The sequence below is a fragment of the Schistocerca cancellata genome, chromosome 3 (genome assembly GCF_023864275.1).
Source record: "Schistocerca cancellata isolate TAMUIC-IGC-003103 chromosome 3, iqSchCanc2.1, whole genome shotgun sequence".
Lineage (NCBI taxonomy): Eukaryota > Metazoa > Arthropoda > Insecta > Orthoptera > Acrididae > Schistocerca > Schistocerca cancellata.
In genome coordinates, this window is record NC_064628.1 from 98,081,628 (window position 1) to 98,102,154 (window position 20,527).

General features: G+C 38.7%; 1 long non-coding RNA gene across 1 annotated transcript; it reads right to left on the reverse strand.

The window, feature by feature from the left end:
* Positions 1-336: 336 nt before the first annotated feature.
* LOC126177100 (uncharacterized) lies at positions 337-19,532 on the reverse strand. The gene is made up of 2 exons (XR_007535748.1): positions 19,010-19,532; positions 337-1,304 (listed from the first exon to the last, which is right to left on the reverse strand). It is a non-coding gene; the product is annotated as an uncharacterized LOC126177100 (long non-coding RNA).
* Positions 19,533-20,527: the final 995 nt, after the last annotated feature.

A 20,527-nucleotide genomic window follows, 5' to 3' on the forward strand; every position in this document is an offset into this window, starting at 1 on the left:
ACAGTTCTCTAAATAAAGGAAGATTACAGTTCAACATTCTGTCGATCATGAGGTCATTAGAGATTGAACTCGAGCTCAGGCATAGCACATTGGACATAGTCTTTCAAGAGAACCTTCTCAGTACTTGCCTTAAGTGATTTATGGAAATCATGGAAAACCTAAAATTTGGTGACTGAACTGGAATTTGGATCACCAGTCTCCTAAATATGAGTCTTAGTCTCTTACCAGTACACCACCTCACTCATTGTTATTCAGTAAAATTTAGTCGAAATCTTAGAAATATGGTACACAAATGAATATTTGCGGAATGCTGTACTTTAAAATGTAGAAGCCATGTACATTAACATTTGTTTTATTCTTCCCACAGTTGGTGAAAACAACTTCAGTTTCAGTTAGTGATGTATTTCATGGGTCAAGGGCCCAATAAAGACTGCATGTGTTAGTGCACAATTGTCACAATTCGTAAGTGGTTTCATCAGCAGAGCTAAAAGCTGGTCAAATGCTGTCTCATAGATTACACAGAAATTACAATTCACAAAATATTTTCTTATGTGCTACTGTTCACAGATACATATCTTTGCCAATACAGCATTTTATACTACTTGTATGCCACTGTGCCAAAAACCAAAAAGGAGGAGGGGGGGGGGAGATGGTGAGGAAGGAAGGGAGGGAAGGGGGGAGAGGGGGGGAGAGAGAGAGAGAGAGAGAGAGAGAGAGAGAGAGAGAGAGAGAGAGAGAGAGAGAGGAGTAATTCATTTATGGAGTAATTATTCAAGGGTATATTGCAAGCAAAGTCTCTTACTGTTATTACAACAATGTACCTAAAGTAACATATGCAGCACAAAAATAATTTCTTGCCAACAATTAACTAGTTATCTGTTTCATTCAATGGAAGACCAAGATGTTATTGTTATATTCTTTTACATCCTAATGAGAAACAGAGATGTTTTATGCCAGCAGTTAAATCACTAACATTACACAGAAAGATAATGATACTAGAGTTTTTCATTAATGACAACAAAGACAAACTCATAACCAGTCAGTTTTGGACTGATCTTTGTGCTTCTCTGTCCTCAGACACAAACAGCGGTGACACACCATCCCAAAGATGCTTTTTCACTCTGTTATATACATCCCTTGGGACAGTCTTTGTAAATGAATTTTGTTCAAATTTCACATGTTGCTGAGGATCTACACTGACTGTTACACTTCCTACAGCATCCTTTACCTTTGCAGTTCCTGTCATCACCTCCTTCATTTTTCAAATTTTCACTGTGAGTATGATAGAATAGTCTCACCTAAAGCTGCGTACAAAAAAAAAAAAAAAAAAAAAAAACATTAATCAGCAAACTTAGACATTGGTATATTGAAGCTAGTATAAACAATAATAATTTTTCTCTATGAATTCTCTGAAATCACTAAGACTCTCCAAATGAAACTTTACATTTAAATAACTTAACAGAGAAAATGCATCATATGATATCAAGGGTAGTTAGTTATTTCATGCAGATTGGATCATTTGCAGCTAATCTAGAAAAAAAAAAGCTGCTTAGGCATCTGGACTTGAAGAATTAGCATAATCACAAGCTGTAATTTGTCACAGTAATTCTAGGACTAGGCCAGAGGAGTGGATTACAGTAAAAATATCGAGGAGACACTATAAGTCTGATAGCTTCAGTCAAGAGATATCAAAAAGCTTCAATGCTTTGGAAACTGTGGACAAAAGCATGCGAATAACCCAACACGTTCAGATGATTTACCACTCTGGTCATGTATGAACCATGAGATTAGTGTTGCAAACATGTGTATCAATGAAATACATACTCACTTCAAAAATGTTGATGTTACAGACATAAGGAGCGTGGAGCAAAGGTTCCATACAGTCCATGAACTTCATTTAAATACATCAGAAAGGAGTTGCTAGCTGATAAAATATATATTCATATTTTGAGGAACAATATGGGAAATAGGGTCAGTGGTGAACAAATGCCAATTACAAAGTGTCTTAGGCAAGTTGTAAACAACGAAGTCATAGCATACAATGTAGGCTTTCATGACCGGTATTGTCTTCACTTAAAACTTCTGGGCTGATAGGCCGTGGTCGATGTATTCTCCCCTGATGTTTTGTCTCCTGCAGTCGGCGACGAAACTTTAGGGGAGAGTTTTATATATCGGCCACAGCCTATCAGCCCGGAAGTTTTAAGTGAAGAATGAAGTCATATGTCAGACAGAAATTACCAAGACAGAAGCAAACAACCATGTTACTGATAAACTTAGATTATAAGAACATGTATCTAAATACTTTCATTTTTTTATTCCCTCCTCCCGATACTAAATATAACTGTATCTTCATTTTGACCAGCTAAATATCAACTGAACAATTTGCGCTGTATAATAACTCTGAACAAATAAAAAATCAATTGGTCAAGAAGGCTGATAGTAAAGGGCAGAAGATGCAAACCAATGTTAGGAAGAGAAGTGTTAATTGTTATGTAGTAGTCATGGGAGGGGAATGCCACAGGTAGTATAAAATGTTTTGGGTAATAATTATCATATAAATATTATTTTGTGCCAAGAACAAGATTCTGTTATGTCACTTCAGATTAAGACTGTTTGAAGAAAGATCTTTGTAATGAACATCATGAAATTATATTTGGGGTGCAAATGACAATTTGGACCACAACCTTAAATACATTTTAAAGTGCCATTAAGAAATCACTGAGAATACTTCTCATAGTAGTGGGAAAATCATGTAACCCTTTGAGCATCTGAGAAGACTTGGACGAAGCATCTGTGGCACATGTTACTTGCACAGTATGGATAGTTTCTCAGCAGAGAAGGTTTTCACACATGGGTATGACTGACGCATCATACCTCACTTGGTCACATAATATGCCACATGGTTGCATCTCAGTGCTTCTGATAAGAGGTAATTTTGTGACCTTACCTATGCCTGAGGCCAAAAAAAATAATGTCTGAATCCTCATTCAGTCATGCAACAAATCAAGCTTGTGGATATCATCAATGTTGAGTGATGAATTTTAAAGGCTGCAGTCAATTCCGTGTTTATGCTCCAAGAGTTCATTGGTGCTATCAAGGTTTTGTAACTATGCACCACGATATTGATAACATTGATAAGTCAGATAATTTATTCACAGTACAAATAACTTACAAAAGATGCTCACAGTAACAACTGACATTGCACATGTTGCCAATTTATGTTTGGATGGCATGCGAAGAATTTGAAAGTATTACAGTTTATATGGACTACCGTAGCATCAATTCACTATGAAATGGCACTTTGACTTGGTGGCTCTCTAAAATCTATTTTAAGGACTCCCTCTCCCTTCCAGTTTAAGGGATGTGTGATCACACAATTAAGTACAAGGAAGTATTTAATTACAGAATTAAGATGCCTGGAAACTAGCACAATTTGAATATATAATAGTATTAAATTAAGACTTTTTCCTTCACATATTAAATTTGTTTGAATGTATATTAACGTGTAGCAGCCGTATTTAATTCCACTACCTGTCAATTTAGTAAAATAAAATTAATGAAAACTTTACAAAATTTAAAACAAATGGGAACTGATGTGGAAAATGTCTTATCTTAAATGAAAGCTGATTCCAAAACTGGTCTTAGATATTGTGAGACTGTAATAGTTCTGAAGTTATGGAAAATTTAATGTTTGTAGTTCTTGTTATGGTCTTCAGTCTGAAGACTGGTTTGATGCAGCTCTCCATCCTAGTCTATCTGTGCAAGGCTCTTCTCTGAATAACTACTGCAATCTACATCCAGTTTAACCTGTTAACTGTATTCATACTTAGGTTTCCTTCAACAATTCTTAACCACCCACACTTTCCTCCATAACGAAATTTTGTATTATAATTTATATTTTAGTCATGTTGGCTGATACATTTGAGTTGCAGTTTTACATGTAAAGCAAGATCTTTCATCTTCCATAATTTGCTGAATATATGTTCCTTTTCAAGTCAGTTATTTGATTGAATTATAATTTTGCACATTAGCTTCCTTTGTTAATGTGATACAATTCTGGAATTAGCCAAATTAGTAGGTACCCCATGAGACCCATTATCTTATTATGATCTGTGGTTGGTATAGATCATCAACTCATGGTAACAAAATATGGGGTGATGAATTAAATTGGTTTAAACAATCAAAATATCAATTTCTTGTGTGCATTGTAAAATATGGAATCAGCAATCAATTTTACACTGACATATAAGAAAAAAAAAGGAATTCACCAGATATAAATTTAGGTTAGGGATATGGTGTTTGTTGCTATGAGGCACAATTGACTTTTATAATAGATAATCAATTTTGAAATTATATCACAAGTTGCAACAATGGCTGTCATAAGAAACAGTCAGGTCAAAACAGTATCCACCATGTCCTACTGATTTCCATTGTTGTCCCTTGGTTTTTCATCAGGTAAATTCTTGAAACAGAGCTTCAGATTTAATACAGTTATAGCTAAAAGAGATGTTTACCAAAACAAAACACTATGGCTTGCACAGAACCAAGGATCTAAATAGAGGAAACTGAAAAGATAAATGGACCGTCAGTAGAAATGTTATAATTATACAGGCATCGTATGGAAATCGCTGGAGCTGGATGAATACACATAGGTGGATAAAAACTAATATCATGCCATTATAGAACCAATACATGAAAAGAGCTTTATATACAAAAATTGATCAAGTTCCAGGACCAACAAGATGATGAACATTGTGTTAATTAACTTTTCATATTTTGCATCAGAACAATGGCTGAATGGAGAGTCACTATTTGCAATGACTTAAAAATGGATTAACAGATTTTATTTAGCACTCCAGACCACCAAAGTTTTGCACATATGACCATTTTCAGATTTGCAAACTATCGATTCTCATTCTATTCATGTTACATAGTAACTTGTCAGTTTAGGAGTTACAAAGCCTTGAGTTCCTTTGACACTAGGAGATTTTTTAGGTCCTAAAGAGACTAATTCATTTTTAAAGGAAAAGGATTGTTCACAAATCTAAAATGAGACAAATATAAAAAAAAAATCGATAATGCTCAAAGTGATTGTTTATCTCATAAATCTGATCAAATGTCAACAGTAAAATATGCTGATAAATTAAGTTTGGATCATAAAAAAACTGTATATCAGAAACAGAACAAATTACAGAATCACAATGTTTGCAAAGGGCATATAGAAAGAGCACTGGAAAGAGATTATAAAACAGACACTGTAAACGGAAATTTAACTATTTCCAAAACATATTCCTACAGCACTTTTGAGTTCTGGTTTCCCTAAAACAAAAGCATATAAAATTAAAATTAAACAGAAACAGGTAGTGCGCATTAATCATATGTGAGATTAAATTACCTTGTGGCAGTAAGAAGAGCACTACCTAATTCACACAACAGGCAATGATAAAAAGGTTGACTCTCCTTTCCCTATGGTCTGTTCCAAGAAAAACAGACCCATCTACTATATACAAAAAATAAAACACAAGAAGACTGAAGTAAAAATAAACCAAAACAATGAGGAAACTTCATTGAGTTCCCAGGTAACAGATGTGGAAGAAATGAAAATACAGTGAAATCACTAGTCATCAAATTCACTGATTATTTCTTTGCAGCAACAGGAAACATTATAGCTTTTAATGAACAACTAAGTATACTCTGGTAAACATCACCAACAACCATTCGTTTAAAAACTATAAACACCAAAAGTGGTAATTCCTCTGCCTGCTGTGGTATTCCCTGGATACAAATTAAAATGTTAATACTGAATATGAGTTGACAGCTGTACCTCCCCCTACATCTATATTAGAAATCAGTCAATAGACTTAGGCATATTTCCTTGCTATCTTAAATGTGATGCCTATCTTTAATAGTGGAAGGAAAGAGGTTATTAGAGACAGAGCTTACACTTACAGTGAAGAACAATGACTGTGTTCTTTGCAAAGAAAACATTCTAGCATGTGCCTCATATAATTTAGGGGAAACACATAAAACATAAATCTGATGCCTAAATAGGGATTTTAACCACTCTCCTCCTGAATGTGAGTCCATTGTCTTACCACGGAAACATACAGATATGTGTTTTTAATCATGTAACTAGAGCAGACAGACATTATCTTATTCTGAATTCGAGGGAAACTTTTGGAGTGATTTGCTGTAAAATTTATTCCAAGAGCTACCTGTCGTGTTTATTCATTATGTGATTCTACACATTTACTTAAAACTCATCTATATCCACGTCCACACTCTGCAAACCACTGTGAAGTGCAAGGCAGAGGATACTTCCCGCACTACCGCATAACAGGGTCTCCTCAAGTCTCATTCAGTGGAAAAGTAGGAAGTATGAGCTGCTTAAATCCTGATGTGTCCACGGTAATTAGTCCAATACTGTCCCTGTAGGGATGATATACAGGGTGGAGCACAGTAAATTGCTTTTTTAGAATTCACATTGCAGTGGCACTGTTGGTTGAATAGAGGGGAGATTGGGTGTGGTTTATAGTGACTAATGGGAGGTTTGTATTCAGTTGCTGTTCAGTTGCGATAATTCAGTGGACACATGAGGAGTGCTCAGTTTTTGTGTTGAAGTGTATTTCTCAAATTCCTACTTGATCATTAAAACCATGCAGCGTGCTTTTCGTTTGCGATTTGCAGTACCCCCATGTGGACATGTTCCTGCACAGCAATCAATTTTAAATTGGGTAAATGCATTCAGAACAACAGGGGATATGTCATCTGTACAAAGAGGACCTGAGAGAAGTGTTACAACACCACAAAGTGTCAAACGAGTTAGAGTAGCAGTACTGCAATCTCTGAAATGCTCAGCTTGGAAACACACACTTGCTCTTGGCATTTCTAGATGTTCTCTCCACCAGATTCTTCATAACAAACTGAATTTTCACCCTTATAAAATGTGCATGGTCCAGAAATTGTCAGTACAGGATTATGTAACACGAAGAACATATTATGAAGACCTGCCTGCAACCATATGGCTCTGAGCACTATGGGACTTAACAGCTATGGTCATCAGTCCCCTAGAACTTAGAACTACTTAAACCTAACCAACCTAAGGACAGCACACAACACCCAGTCATCACGAGGCAGAGAATATCCCCGACCCCGCCGGGAATCGAACCCGGGCGCGGGAAGCGAGAATGCTACCGCACGACCACGAGCTGCGGACCCTGCAACCATACCCCGTGACGCAAATGTGTTCTTTTCTGATGAGGCACATTTTCACTTCAGTGGGTGTGTAAACAAACAGAATATGCAGTACTGGAGTGACACGAACCCCAGGCAAATTCACCAGACCCCCACTGCACTCAGACTGCGTAACTGTGTGGTGTACCCTATCACGAGTAGGCACCATTGGCCCTGACTTTTTCCAGGAAAATCATCATGTAACAGTGAATTTGGATCATTACTTAACTATGCTGCAAGAGTTTTTCCAACCAGCTTTCGTGGCAATGCAATTACAGGATACCTAGTTTCAACAAGACGGTGCCACTGCACAATCAACAGGCATTACCATGAATTTCTTGAGGCAAATTTTTCCTGGAAGGCTTATCTCTCGGATGGGAGATCTCAACTGGCTCTCGCGATCGCCGGACTTAGCCCCATGCAATTTTTTTCTTTGGGGTTACCTGAAGTCAAAGGTGTATTGCAACCATCCCAACACTCTGCAAGACCTACAGAACAATACTGAGGCTGAAATTGCAAGAATACCAGAAGACGTGCTTGAAAGAGTGCATGAGAATTTCAGAAAATGACTGTGGCAGTGTGTGGATTGTGAAGGTAGACATTTGCCAGATACACTGTTTAAACCATGTAATTAGAAACATCCATTATTGTCCAGTAAGAGAAAAATAAAAATCTAAGTTTCTAAGTGTTCATATTCTTTTTACTTCATTCCCAAATCAGCAATTTACCACACTCCACCATGTACAGGGGCTGTGATATATATATACACTCCTGACTTAACTGTGGTTCTTTCAACTTTGTAAGAAAGCATTTGTGGGAGTGTCTATCTAAAAACATCTGCCTCTGATTTTCCAGATATTTTGTAGCCAAAATTTGGAAATAAATAATTTCGCTGAGTGGAAGTTACATCTTGTATTAATTCTGAATATAAATGAACAAGCTTTATTAGTAGAATTATATGCATTTTTGTTATCCAGGATAATTGTTCAGCATATAAAGTTTTAATTATTATGTACGATGATTTATTAGGGGACAAGTCCTGTTTTGTGTATTTTATCATTTGCATGAGGTATTCTGCCTGGTCTTCATGCTGATAGACAAGAGCTGAAGACGTACTGGGAGTCTTGATGGGCAAAGTAGTCAAACCTGGCAAAGAATCTTCTGCACCAGCCATGCTGTCAAGGAATACCAATGACCAGAAGTTTATATCAGTAATGAAAATACGTATGTATTCAGGGGGAAAAAAAGAAAAAAAAACACTTGTTATTTGTCTCCTGTAACAAGATATGTATTATATAATATATGTTGTATTTAAAGTTGCAATAAAAGCCTTAAAAGATCAGAGTTGCCAAGTCCTGGTTTGCAGTAAAAATTAAGTTATTCTACAGATAAGAAGAATATTTAACAAGTTGGGGGTTCACAGACTACTCTGAGCTGAAGATCACAATGAGGTAACTTAAAATATAAACAAGCCCTCACAAACTCCATGACAATTTCTCATGGCTCAAACAAACCTGTCACCATTCATGCTACCTTTCTATGCATCATGTTAGTCCTACTTGAAATGGGTCCCACATGCTTGAGTAATATCCAAGGACAAGTTTCAACGTAGTTCCGTAAGAAAATTACCTTCTAAACTGAATGTATTCTGTCAGTGTCCTGCCAGCGAACCCAAGTCTGCCACCAACTTTACCTATGACTAAGCCTATGTGATCATTCCACTTCATATCACTACAAACTGTTAAACCTAGATATTTCTATAAGCTGTCTGACTCCAATGATGACTCATTTATATATAGTGCAGCCACAGGGTAATACAGTTTTGCATTTTGCAAAGTGCGCAGTTTTGTATTTCTGAACATTTAAAGTAAGTTTCCAATCTCTGCACCCATTAAAATGGTGTCAAGATCTGACCAAATATTAGTGCAACATTTTCACATAGTAGTTCATTACAGATAAATCCATTTTCTGCAAAAGCCTGAGGCTACTATTAATATTGTCTGCAAATCATTAATATACTACAGAAACAGCAGGGGTACCAACACATTTCCTATGTGCACTCCTGAAGATACTTCTATATCTGTCAATGATTCTTGACAAAGATAACATGGTGTGTCCTCCCTACAAATAAATCCTCAATTAATCATAAATACAACTTGACAAGAAGAAGGGATCGGTTGGTAGGGCATGTTCTGAGGCATCAAGGGATCACCAATTTAGTATGGAGGGCAGTGTGGAGGGTAAAAATCGTAGAGGGAGACCAAGAGATGAATACACTAAACAGATTCAGAAGGATGTAGGCTGCAGTATGTATTGGGAGATGAAGAAACTTGCACAGGATAGAGTAGCATGGAGAGGTGCATCAAACCAGTCTCAGGACTGAAGACCACAACAACAACAACCCTATATATGACCATAATGTTGTTAATATGCATTGGCATAATAATGAGTCAAATGCTTTTAGGGGGACAAGAAAAACTGCATCTGACTGATTGCCTTGACCTCATTGCTTCCATGACTTCAAGGATTTCAAGTGAAGAAAAAGTGATTTGCATTTGCGTGATTCATGTTCTCAGAATTCTGGTTGGCTGGATGGTAATTCTGTTCAAGACATCTAGTTACGTTGAGCTCAGAATATGCTCTAAGATCCTGTAACAGACTGATGTCACAAATCCTGGCTCTGCAGATACTTTTGTGTTTTGAAAACTTCAGTTTTAATTGAGCTTTCCTCATTATTTTACCTGCTTTACAATGTAGATAAAGCAGGTGGTAGACTTCGGTTTATTGGAAGAATACTGAGGAAGTACACTCAATCTACAAAGAAAATTACTCACAAACCACTCATGCGACTGGTTGTAGAGTATTGCTCAAAAGCACGGGACCTATACCAGAGAGGACTAACAGGGATTCTAGAATATATACAGAGAAGAGCAGCACAAATCACCACAGGTTTGCTTATTCCGTGGAAGAGTGTCACAGAGATAATGAAGGACTGAACTGGAAGACTCTTGAAGATAAATGTAAACTATCTGTAGAAAGTGTATTCACAAAGTTTCATGAACTGCTTTAAATGATTGCTCTAGGAATATACTACAACTCCCTATGTATTGCCCACATAGGGATAGTGAGGATAAGATTAGAATAATTACTGCATGCACAGAGGCAGTGAAACAATCATTCTTCCCAAGCTCCATACATGAGTGGAACAGGAAGAGACCCTAATAACTGGTACGTACCTTTTGCCATGCACCTCAAGGTGGTTTGCAGGGTGTGGATGTAGCTACTTTGCTTAGTTTATGTAGTAGTAAATGTTTAGTTTATATAGTAGTAAATGACTTCCCCCCATGAACCATGGACCTTGCCGTTGGTGGGGAGGCTTGCGTGCCTCAGCGATACACATAGCCATACCGTAGGTGCAACCACAATGGAGGGGTATCTGTTGAGAGGCCAAACAAACGCGTGGTTCCTGAAGAGGGGCAGCAACCTTTTCAGTAGTTGCAGGGGCAACAGTCTGGATGATTGACTGATCTGGCCTTGTAACACTAACCAAACCGGCCTTGCTGTGCTGGTACAGCAACCGGCTGAAAGCAAGGGGAAACTACAGCCGTAATTTTTCCCGAGGGCATGCAGCTTTACTGTATGGTTAAATGATGATGGTGTCCTCTTGGGTAAAATATTCCGGAGGTAAAATAGTCCCCAATTCGGATCTCCGGGCGGGGACTACTCAATAGGACATCGTTATCAGGAGAAAGAAAACTGGCATCCTACGGATCAGAGCATGGAATGTCAAATCCCTTAATTGGGCAGGTAGGTTAGAAAATTGAAAAAGGGAAATGGATAGGTTAAAGTTAGATATAGTGGGAATTAGTGAAGTTCGGTGGCAGGAAGAACAAGACTTTTGGTCAGGCGAATACAGGATTATAAATACAAAATCAAATAGGAGTAATGCAGGAGAAGGTTTAATAATGAATAAAAAAATAGGAGTACGGGTAAGCTACTACAAACAGCATAGTGAATGCATTATTTTGGTCAAGATAGACATGAAGCTCATGCCTACTACAATAGTACAAGTTTATATGCCAACTAGCTCTGCAGATGACGAAGAAATTGAAGAAATGTATGATGAAATAAAAGAAATTATTTAGATAGTGAAGGGAGACGAAAATTTAATAGTCATGGGTGACTGGAATTCGGTAGTAGGAAAAGGGAGAGAAGGAAACGTAGTAGGTGAATATGGATTGGGGCTAAGAAATGAAAGAGGAAGCCGACTGGTAGAATTCTGCACAGAGCACAACTTAATCATAGCTAACACTTGGTTCAAGAATCATACAAGATGGCTGTATACATGGAAGAAGCCTGGACATACTGACAGGTTTCAGATAGATTTTATAATGGTAAGACAGAGATTTAGGAACAAGGTTTTAAATTGTAAGACATTTCCAGGGGCAGATGTGGACTCCGACCACAATCTATTGGTTATGAACTGTAGATTAAAAATGAAGAAACTGCAAAAAGGTGGGAATTTAAGGAGATGGGACTTGGATAAACTAACTAAACCAGAGGTTGTACAGAGTTTCAAGGAGAGCATAAGGGAACAATTGACAGGAATGGGGGAAAGAAATACAGTAGAAGAAAAATGGGTAGCTTTGAGGGATGAAGTAGTGAAGGCAGCCGAGGATCAAGTAGGTAAAAAGACGAGGGCTAGTAGAACTCCTTGGGTAACAGAAGAATATTGAATTTAATTGATGAAAGGAGAAAATATAAAAATGCAGTAAATGAAGCAGGCAAAAAGGAATACAAACGTCTCAAAAATGAGATCGACAGGAAGTGCAAAATGGCTAAGCAGGGATGGCTAGAGAACAAATGTAAGGATGTAGAGGTATATATCACTAGGGGTAAGATAGATACTGCCTACAGGAAAATTAAAGAGACCTTTGAAGAAATGAGAGCCACTTGTATGAATATCAACAGCTCAGATGGAAACTCAGTTCTAAGCAAAGAAGGGAAAGCAGAAAGGTGGAAGGAGTATACAGAGGGTCTATACAAGGGCGATGTACTTGAGGACAATATTATGGAAATGGAAGAGGATGTAGATGAAGATGAAATGGGAGATCCGATACTGCGTGAAGAATTTGACAGAGCACTGAAAGACCTGAGTCGAAACAAGGCCCCGGGAGTAGACAACATTCCATTAGAACTACTGACGGCCTTGGGAGAGCCAGTCCTGACAAAACTCTACCATCTGGTGAGTAAGATGTATGAGACAGGCGAAATACCCTCAGACTTCAAGAAGAATATAATAATTCCAATCCCAAAGTAATCAGGTGTTGACAGATGTGAAAATTTCTGAACAATCAGTTTAATAAGCCCCAGCTGCAAAATACTAACGCAAATTCTTTACAGACGAATGGACAAAGTAGCAGAAGCCGACTTTGGGGAAGATCAGTTTGGATTCCGTAGAAATACTGGAACATGTGAGGCAATACTAATCCTACGACTTGTCTTAGAAGAAAGATTAAGGAAAGGCAAACCTATGTTTCTAGCATTTGTAGACTTAGAGAAAGCTTTTGACAATGTTGACTGGAATACTCTCTTTCAAATTCTGAAGGTGGCAGGGGTAAAATACAAATTTGTACAGAAACCAGATGGTGGTAATAAGAGTCGAGGGACATGAAGGAGAAGCAGTGGTTGGGAAGGGAGTGAGACAGGGTTGTAGCCTTTCCCCGATGTTATTCAATCTGTATATTGAGCAAGCAATGAAGGAAACATAAGAAAAATTCGGAGTAGGAATTACAATCCATGGAGAAGAAATAAAATCTTTGAGGTTTGCCGATGACATTGTAGTTGTGTCAGAGACAGCAAAGGACTTGGAAGAGCAGCTGAACGGAATGGATCGTGTCTTGAAAGGAAGATATAATATGAACTTCAACAAAAGCCAAACGAGGATAATGGAATGTAGTCGAATTAAGTCGGTGATGCTGAGGGAATTAGATTAGGAAATGAGTCACTTAAAGTAGTAAAGGGGTTTTGCTATTTGGGGAGCAAAATAACTGATGATGGTCGAAGTAGAGAGGATATAAAATGTAGACTGGCAATGGCAAGGAAAGCATTTCTGAAGAAGAGAAATTTGTTAACATTGAGTATAGTTTTAAGTGTCACGAAGTCATTTCTGAAAGTGTTCGTATGGAGTGTAGCCATGTATGGAAGTGAAACATGGACGAAAAATAGTTTGGACAAGAAGAGAATAGAAGCTTTCGAAATGTGGTGCTACAGAAGAATGCTGAAGATTAGATGGGTAGATCACATAAATAATGAGGAGGTATTGAATAGGATTGGGGAGAAGAGAAGTTTGTGGCACAACTTCACTAGAAGGAGGGATCGGTTGGTAGGACATGTTCTGAGGCATCAAGGGATCACCAATTTAGTATTGGAGGGCAGCGTGGAGGGTAAAAATCATAGACGGAGACCAAGAGATGAATATACTACGCAGATTCAAAAGGATATAGGTTGCAGTAAGTACTGGGAGATGAAGAAGCTTGCACAGAATAGAGTAGCATGGAGAGCTCATCAAACCAGTCTCAGGACTGAAGACCACAACAACCACAACAACAACAACAACAACAACAGTAGTAAATTTAATAAAGGTTTATCTGTACGCTAAAGTTTTGATACACACAAACTAGATCTGACATTTGTTTACTTACAACCAATATACTGAACTTCCATTTACAACTAACTTTGAAAATTCTTTCATGTTTTTACATGTACACAGTCCAGTCATATTAACATGACCACCTGTCAAAACCATGAATAACCACCTTTTTCGACATGGACATGCAGGACGAGAGTCACAGATTTTCTGGAAGATACTGACAGGTATGTGGACCCATGTCAACTCTCAGTGCAGTAGTCAGCTGTAATAGGTTTCTCGGCTGAGGATGTATTGCGTGAACAGACTGAGGTGGTCCCACAGATTCTTGATTCGGTTTAAATCTGGGGAGTTTGGTGAGCGGGTGGGGGAGTAGGGTAAATTTATCTGGTGCTCTTCAAACCACATACATACACTGGAAGCTGTGTACACGCTGCACTGTTCTGGTAGAGGCCATCGTGCTGAGGATAAAACAAACCACACGTAGGGACGATCATGGTTACCAAGGATAGATTCAGGAGTGTGTTGACCCAGTGTGCCTCCAGAATGATGAGATCATCCAGGGAATGCCACACAAACATTCCCCAGACCATAATGCTCCCTCCTCGAGCTTCGACCCTTCCGACGATTGCTGCAAGGCCGTGCACACCAATGACCACCAAAAGCCACCTTTTGTCAGTCAGTGAGCATCCAGTCGCAGTAATGGCATGCACATTCCACTCTTTGTCACCCATGAACAGCAGTCAGTGTGGGTGCAAGAACCAGGTACCTGCTGTGGAGGTCCATACACAGCGACATTCACTGAACGACTAATGAGAAGACACTGTTGGTAGACGCTTGTTTCATCTGGGAAGTCAATTACTCAACAGTTGCATGTCTATTTGCCTGTAAACATCTCTGCAGCCATCATTCATCCCTGTCGTCTATGGCCCACAGTGCACCACAGCTGCTTCAGTGATGGTTTTGGATAGCACCATTTTTTCATGCACAGTATACTTTAGCTATGACGGCATGCACACAGTTTACAAACTTAAGCATTTCAGAAATGTGTCCACTCTTGGCCTGAAAGCCAACGATCATGCCCTTTTGGTTTTCTGCATTCCCTCCCTCACCCCCCGACATGCTTTACATACCCTCTGCTTCTGGCACTGCCATCTGTCCTGCCACAAAGGTGAAGACATGCTATTTTGTGTTTTAATAAACAGTGTTTTTGGTTGTTTGCCATAGATCTGACGACAAGTGGAAACTGTGGGAGCTGTTGTAGGAAAGCATGTAATGAGATTCATTGTGAGGATCTAGTAAATGGTTTCACTCAGGTGAATGTAGTGGGGATAACACTGGCAAAGTCACAGAGGACCTTTCTTGGAGCTGCATGATATGCTATAGGAATAGCTTCATAATTGTTTTATAGAGGAGCAGGCAAGGAAGAAACAAGGAAAGAGTACATGAGGATGAAGGAAGGCAGTGGAAGGTGGTGGTTGAGAAGTGGCAACTGGTGGGAAGGCTGGGAGGAAGATGACAGGGACTGACAGTTTTGTTTCAAGTGCCAAAAACAGGTTGTAGCTGCCAGGGCTGAGTGGAGAAGAGCCTCAAGCATGAGGAGAAGTAGGCAGTTTGCAGCAGATGCTGTTTGTGATCAGAAAAAATATGAAAATTGCTAGTGTTAGGAAGAAAGACGTAATGCTGCTAGGTTATAATCATACCAGATGTGTAGGTCCTTGGTTACAGGAAAAGACAAGATCAGAGTATTAGACCACCACCTTTTTCGAGCCATATAAAGTGCTCGATCGAATGATACAAATATTCAGTCATTTACACAAGGATTTAACTAAATATATCAGGTAGTAATAGTGGGAGGTGCAGGGAACAGCTTGGACAAGGAAAGGAAATATGACAAAGGTGGTGACTTGAGCAAAATATGCTTCTACTGTGCACATGGCTGCGCTATTTCAGCACCATTATGTGTAACACCTTGGTGGTGCAGGGCAGTGAGTTAATTCGGGACTTAAAATGACAATGGTGACTGTTGATTGGGGACATACTGCACTGATGCAGGTCAAGGCTGTTGTGAGATGGGGTTTCATTATGCATGGCCTGCACCGCAATAGGCCTGGGATGGTAAAGTTGATAGAGCTAATTAGTAAGAGTATAGATGGTAACGACATGGCCAAACTTGGTCTAATCTCTGTTGTCATGGATAGGAGGTATAGACCAACTATTATGATAGATCATGACAACATATTTCCATGCCTAAAAAGTGTTTCCGCAACAGATGCACAGGAAATGTGTTGTATCACTCTGTTGGGCATTGTTGTTGTTGTTGTTGTTGTTGTGGTCTTCAGTCCTGAGACTGGTTTGATTCAGCTCTCCATGCTACTCTATCCTGTGCAAGCTACTTCATCTCCCAGTACCTACTGCAACCTACATCCTTCTGAATCAGCTTGGTGTATTCATCTCTTGGTCTCCCTCTATGATTTCTACCCTCCACGCTGCCCTCCAATACTAAATTGGTGATCCCTTGATGCCTCAGAACATGTCCTACCAACCGATCCTTTCTTCTAGCCAAGTTGTGCCACAAACTTCTCTTCTCCCCAATCCTATTCAACACCCCCTCATTAGTTATGTGATCTACCCATCTAATCTTCAGCATTCTTCTGTAGCACCACATTTTGAAAGCTTCTATTCTCTTCTTGTCTAAACTATTTATCGTCCATGTTTCACTTCCATACATGGCTACACTCCATACAAATACTTTCAGAAATGACTCCCTAACACTTAAATCAATACTCGATGTTAACAAATTTCTCTTCTTCAGAAAAGCTTTCCTTGCCATTGCCAGTCTACATTTTATATCCTCTCTACTTTGAACATCATCAGTTATTTTGCTCCCCAAATAGCAAAACTCCTTTACTACTTTAAATGTCTCATTTCCTAATCTAATACCCTCAACATCACCCGACTTAATTCGACTACATTCCATTATCCTCGTTTTGCTTTTGTTGATGTTCATCTTATATCCTCCCTTCAAGACACCATCCATTCCGTTCAACTGCTCTTCCAAGTCCTTTGCTGTCTCTGACAGAATTACAATGTCATCGGCGAACCCCAAAGTTTTTATTTCTTCTCCATGGATTTTAATACCTACTCCGAATTTTTCTTTTGTTTCCTTCACTGCTTGCTCAATATACAGATTGAATAACATCGGGGAGAGGCTAAAACCCTGTCTCACTCCCTTCCCAACCACTGCTTCCATTTCATGCCCCTCAACTCTTATAACTGCCATTTGGTTTTTATACTAATTGTAAATAGCCTTTCGCTCCCTATATTTTACCCCTGCCACCTTCAGAATTTGAAAGAGAGTATTCCAGTCAACAATGTCAAAAGCTTTCCCTAAGTCTACAAATGCTAGAAACGTAGGTTTGCCTTTCCTTAATCGAGCTTCTAAGATAAGCCGTAGGGTCAGTATTGCCTCACATGTACCAATATTTCTATGGAATCCAAACTGATCTTCCCCAAAGTCAGCTTCTACTACTTTGTCCATTCGTCTGTAAAGAATTTGTGTTAGTATTTTGCAGCTGTGGCTTATTAAACTGATAGTTCGGTAATTTTCACATCTGTCAACACCTGCTTTCTTTGGGATTGGGATTATTATATTCTTCTTGAAATCTGAGGGTATTTCGCCTGTCTCATACATCTTGTTCACCAGATGGTAGAGTTTTGTCAGGACTGGCTCTCCCAAGGCTAATGGAATGCTGTCTACTCCCGGGGCCTTGTTTCGACTCAGGTCTTTCAGTGTTCTGTCGAACTCTTCACGCAGTATCATACCTCCCATTTCATCTTCATCTACATCCTCTTCCATTTCCATAATATTGTCCTCAAGTACATCGCCCTTGTATAGACCCTCTATATACTCCTTCCACCTTTCTGCTTTCCCTTCTTTGCTTAGAACTGGGTTTCCATCTGAGCTCTTGATATTCATGCAAGTGGTTCTCTTTTCTCCAAAGGTCTCTTTAATTTTCCTGTAGGCAGTATCTATCTTACCCCTAGTGAAATATGCCTCTACATCCTTACATTTATCCTCTAGGCATCCCTGCTTAGCCATTTTGCACTTCCTGTCGATCTCATTTTTGAGACGTTTGTCTTCCTTTTTGCCTGCTTCATTTACTGCATTTTTATATTTTCTCCTTTCATCAATTAAATTCAATATTCTTCTGTTACCCAAGGATTTCTACTAGGCCTCGTCTTTTTACCTACTTGATCCTCGGCTGCCTTACTACTTCATCTCTCAAAGCTACCCATTCTTCTTCTACTGTATTTCTTTCCCCCATTCCTGTCAATTGTTCCCTTATGCTCTTCTTGAAACTCTGTACAACCTCTGGTTTAGTCAGTTTATCCAAGTCCCATCTCCTTAAATTCCCACCTTTTTGCAGTTTCTTCATTTTTAATCTACAGTTCATAACCAATAGATTGTGGTCGGAGTCCACATCTGCCCCTGGAAATGTCTTACAATTTAAAACCTTGTTCCTAAATCTCTGTCTTACCATTATAAAATCTATCTGAAACCTGTCAGTATGTCCAGGCTTCTTCCATGTATACAGCCATCTTGTATGATTCTTGAACCAAGTGTTAGCTATGATTAAGTTGTGCTCTGTGCAGAATTCTACCATTCGTCTTCCTCTTTCATTTCTTAGCCCCAATCCATATTCACCTACTACGTTTCCTTCTCTCCCTTTTCCTACTACCGAATTCCAGTCACCCATGACTATTAAATTTTCGTCTCCCTTCACTATCTAAATAATTTCTTTTATTTCATCATACATTTCTTCAATTTCTTCGTCATCTGCAGAGCTAGTTGGCATATAAACTTGTACTATTGTAGTAGGCATGAGCTTCATGTCTATCTTGACCAAAATAATGCATTCACTATGCTGTTTGTAGTAGCTTACCCGTACTCCTATTTTTTATTCATTATTAAACCTTCTCCTGCATTACCCCTGTTTGACTTTGTATTTATAACCCTGTATTTGCCTGACCAAAAGTCTTGTTCCCCCTGCCACCAAACTTCACTAATTTCCACTATATCTAACTTTAACCTATTCATTTCCCTTTTTAAATTTTCTTACCTACCTGCCCGATTAAGGGATCTGACATTCCATGCTCCGATCCATAGAATGCCAGTTTTCTTTCTCCCGATAACGACGTCCTCTTGAGTAGTCCCCACCCGGAGATCATGTTGGGCATGACAATCAGTAACATGAGAAACACCACAAAAATGTACAAGGAATTATTAATTCATCAGCAAGTGCAACTGTTAAAACTAAAATACAAATACAACAGCCTGAAGTTGAATTGCTGTCTCTGTAGAGTTTGCAGGTATGTTCTACTGGTGTAGAACACTGAAATCAAATAATAATCTCATCATATAAAAGGGTAAGCTGTTACTTAAGTCAGCCATAGACGACAGGGAATTGTGCACGTATATCAGAGATGGGACATATTTTAAAGATAACTTGACATCCATAAAAAGTTAATTCTATGTGTACTACTCATGTAGTGAAAATGTGGACACCTGTTTAATAAATTAACTGATGATCTGGACAGAGTTCCAGCTCCTAAATCTAAAATTTTACATGGAGCTTTGTACATGAACTCAAATTTTAAGGATGAAATTGGTAATAACATTATGAATATTTAGGCATGGTAAAAATGGGATGTTGTTGTTGTTGTTGTTGTTGTCTTCAGTCCTAAGACTGGTTTGATGCAACTCTCCATGCTACTCTATCCTGCGCAAGCTTCTTCATCTCCCAGCACGTACTGCAACCTACATCCTTCTGAATCTGCTTAGTTTATTCATCTCTTGGTCTCCCTCTACGATTTTTACCCTCCACACTGCCCTCCAGTACTAAATTGGTGATCCCTTGATGCCTCAGAACATGTCCTACCAACCGATCCCTTCTTCTAGTCAAGTTGTGCCACAAACTCCTCTTCTCCCCAATCCTATTCATTATCTCCTCATTAGTTATGTGATCTACCCATCTAATCTTCAACATTCTTCTGTAGCACCACATTTCGAAATGTTCTATTCTCTTCTTGTCCAAACTAGTTATCGTCCATGTTTCACTTCCATACATGGCTACACGCCATACACATACTTTCAGAAACGACTTCCTGACACTTAAATCTATAGTCGATGTTAACAAATTTCTCTTCTTCAGAAAAGCTTTCCTTGCCATTGCCAGTCTACATTTTATATCCTCTCATCACCAGTTATTTTGCTCCCCAAATAGCAAAACTCCTTTACTACTTTAAGTGTCTCATTTCCTAATCAACTCCCTTAGCATCACCCGACTTAATTAGACTACATTCCATTATCCTCGTTTTGCTTTTGTTGATGTTCATCTTATATCCTCCTTTCAAGACACTGTCCATTCTGTTCAACTGCTCTTCCAAGTCCTTTGCTGTCTCTGATAGAATTACAATGTCATGGGTGAACCTCAAAGTTTTTATTTCTTGCTGCTACAATAGTAACAGAAAATTCAGCTTCCATCTCAAACCATAGACTGAGGTGACAAAAGTCACGATATATCTCCTAATATCATGGTGGACCTACTTTTGCCCGATGTAGGGCAGCAACTTGATGTAGCA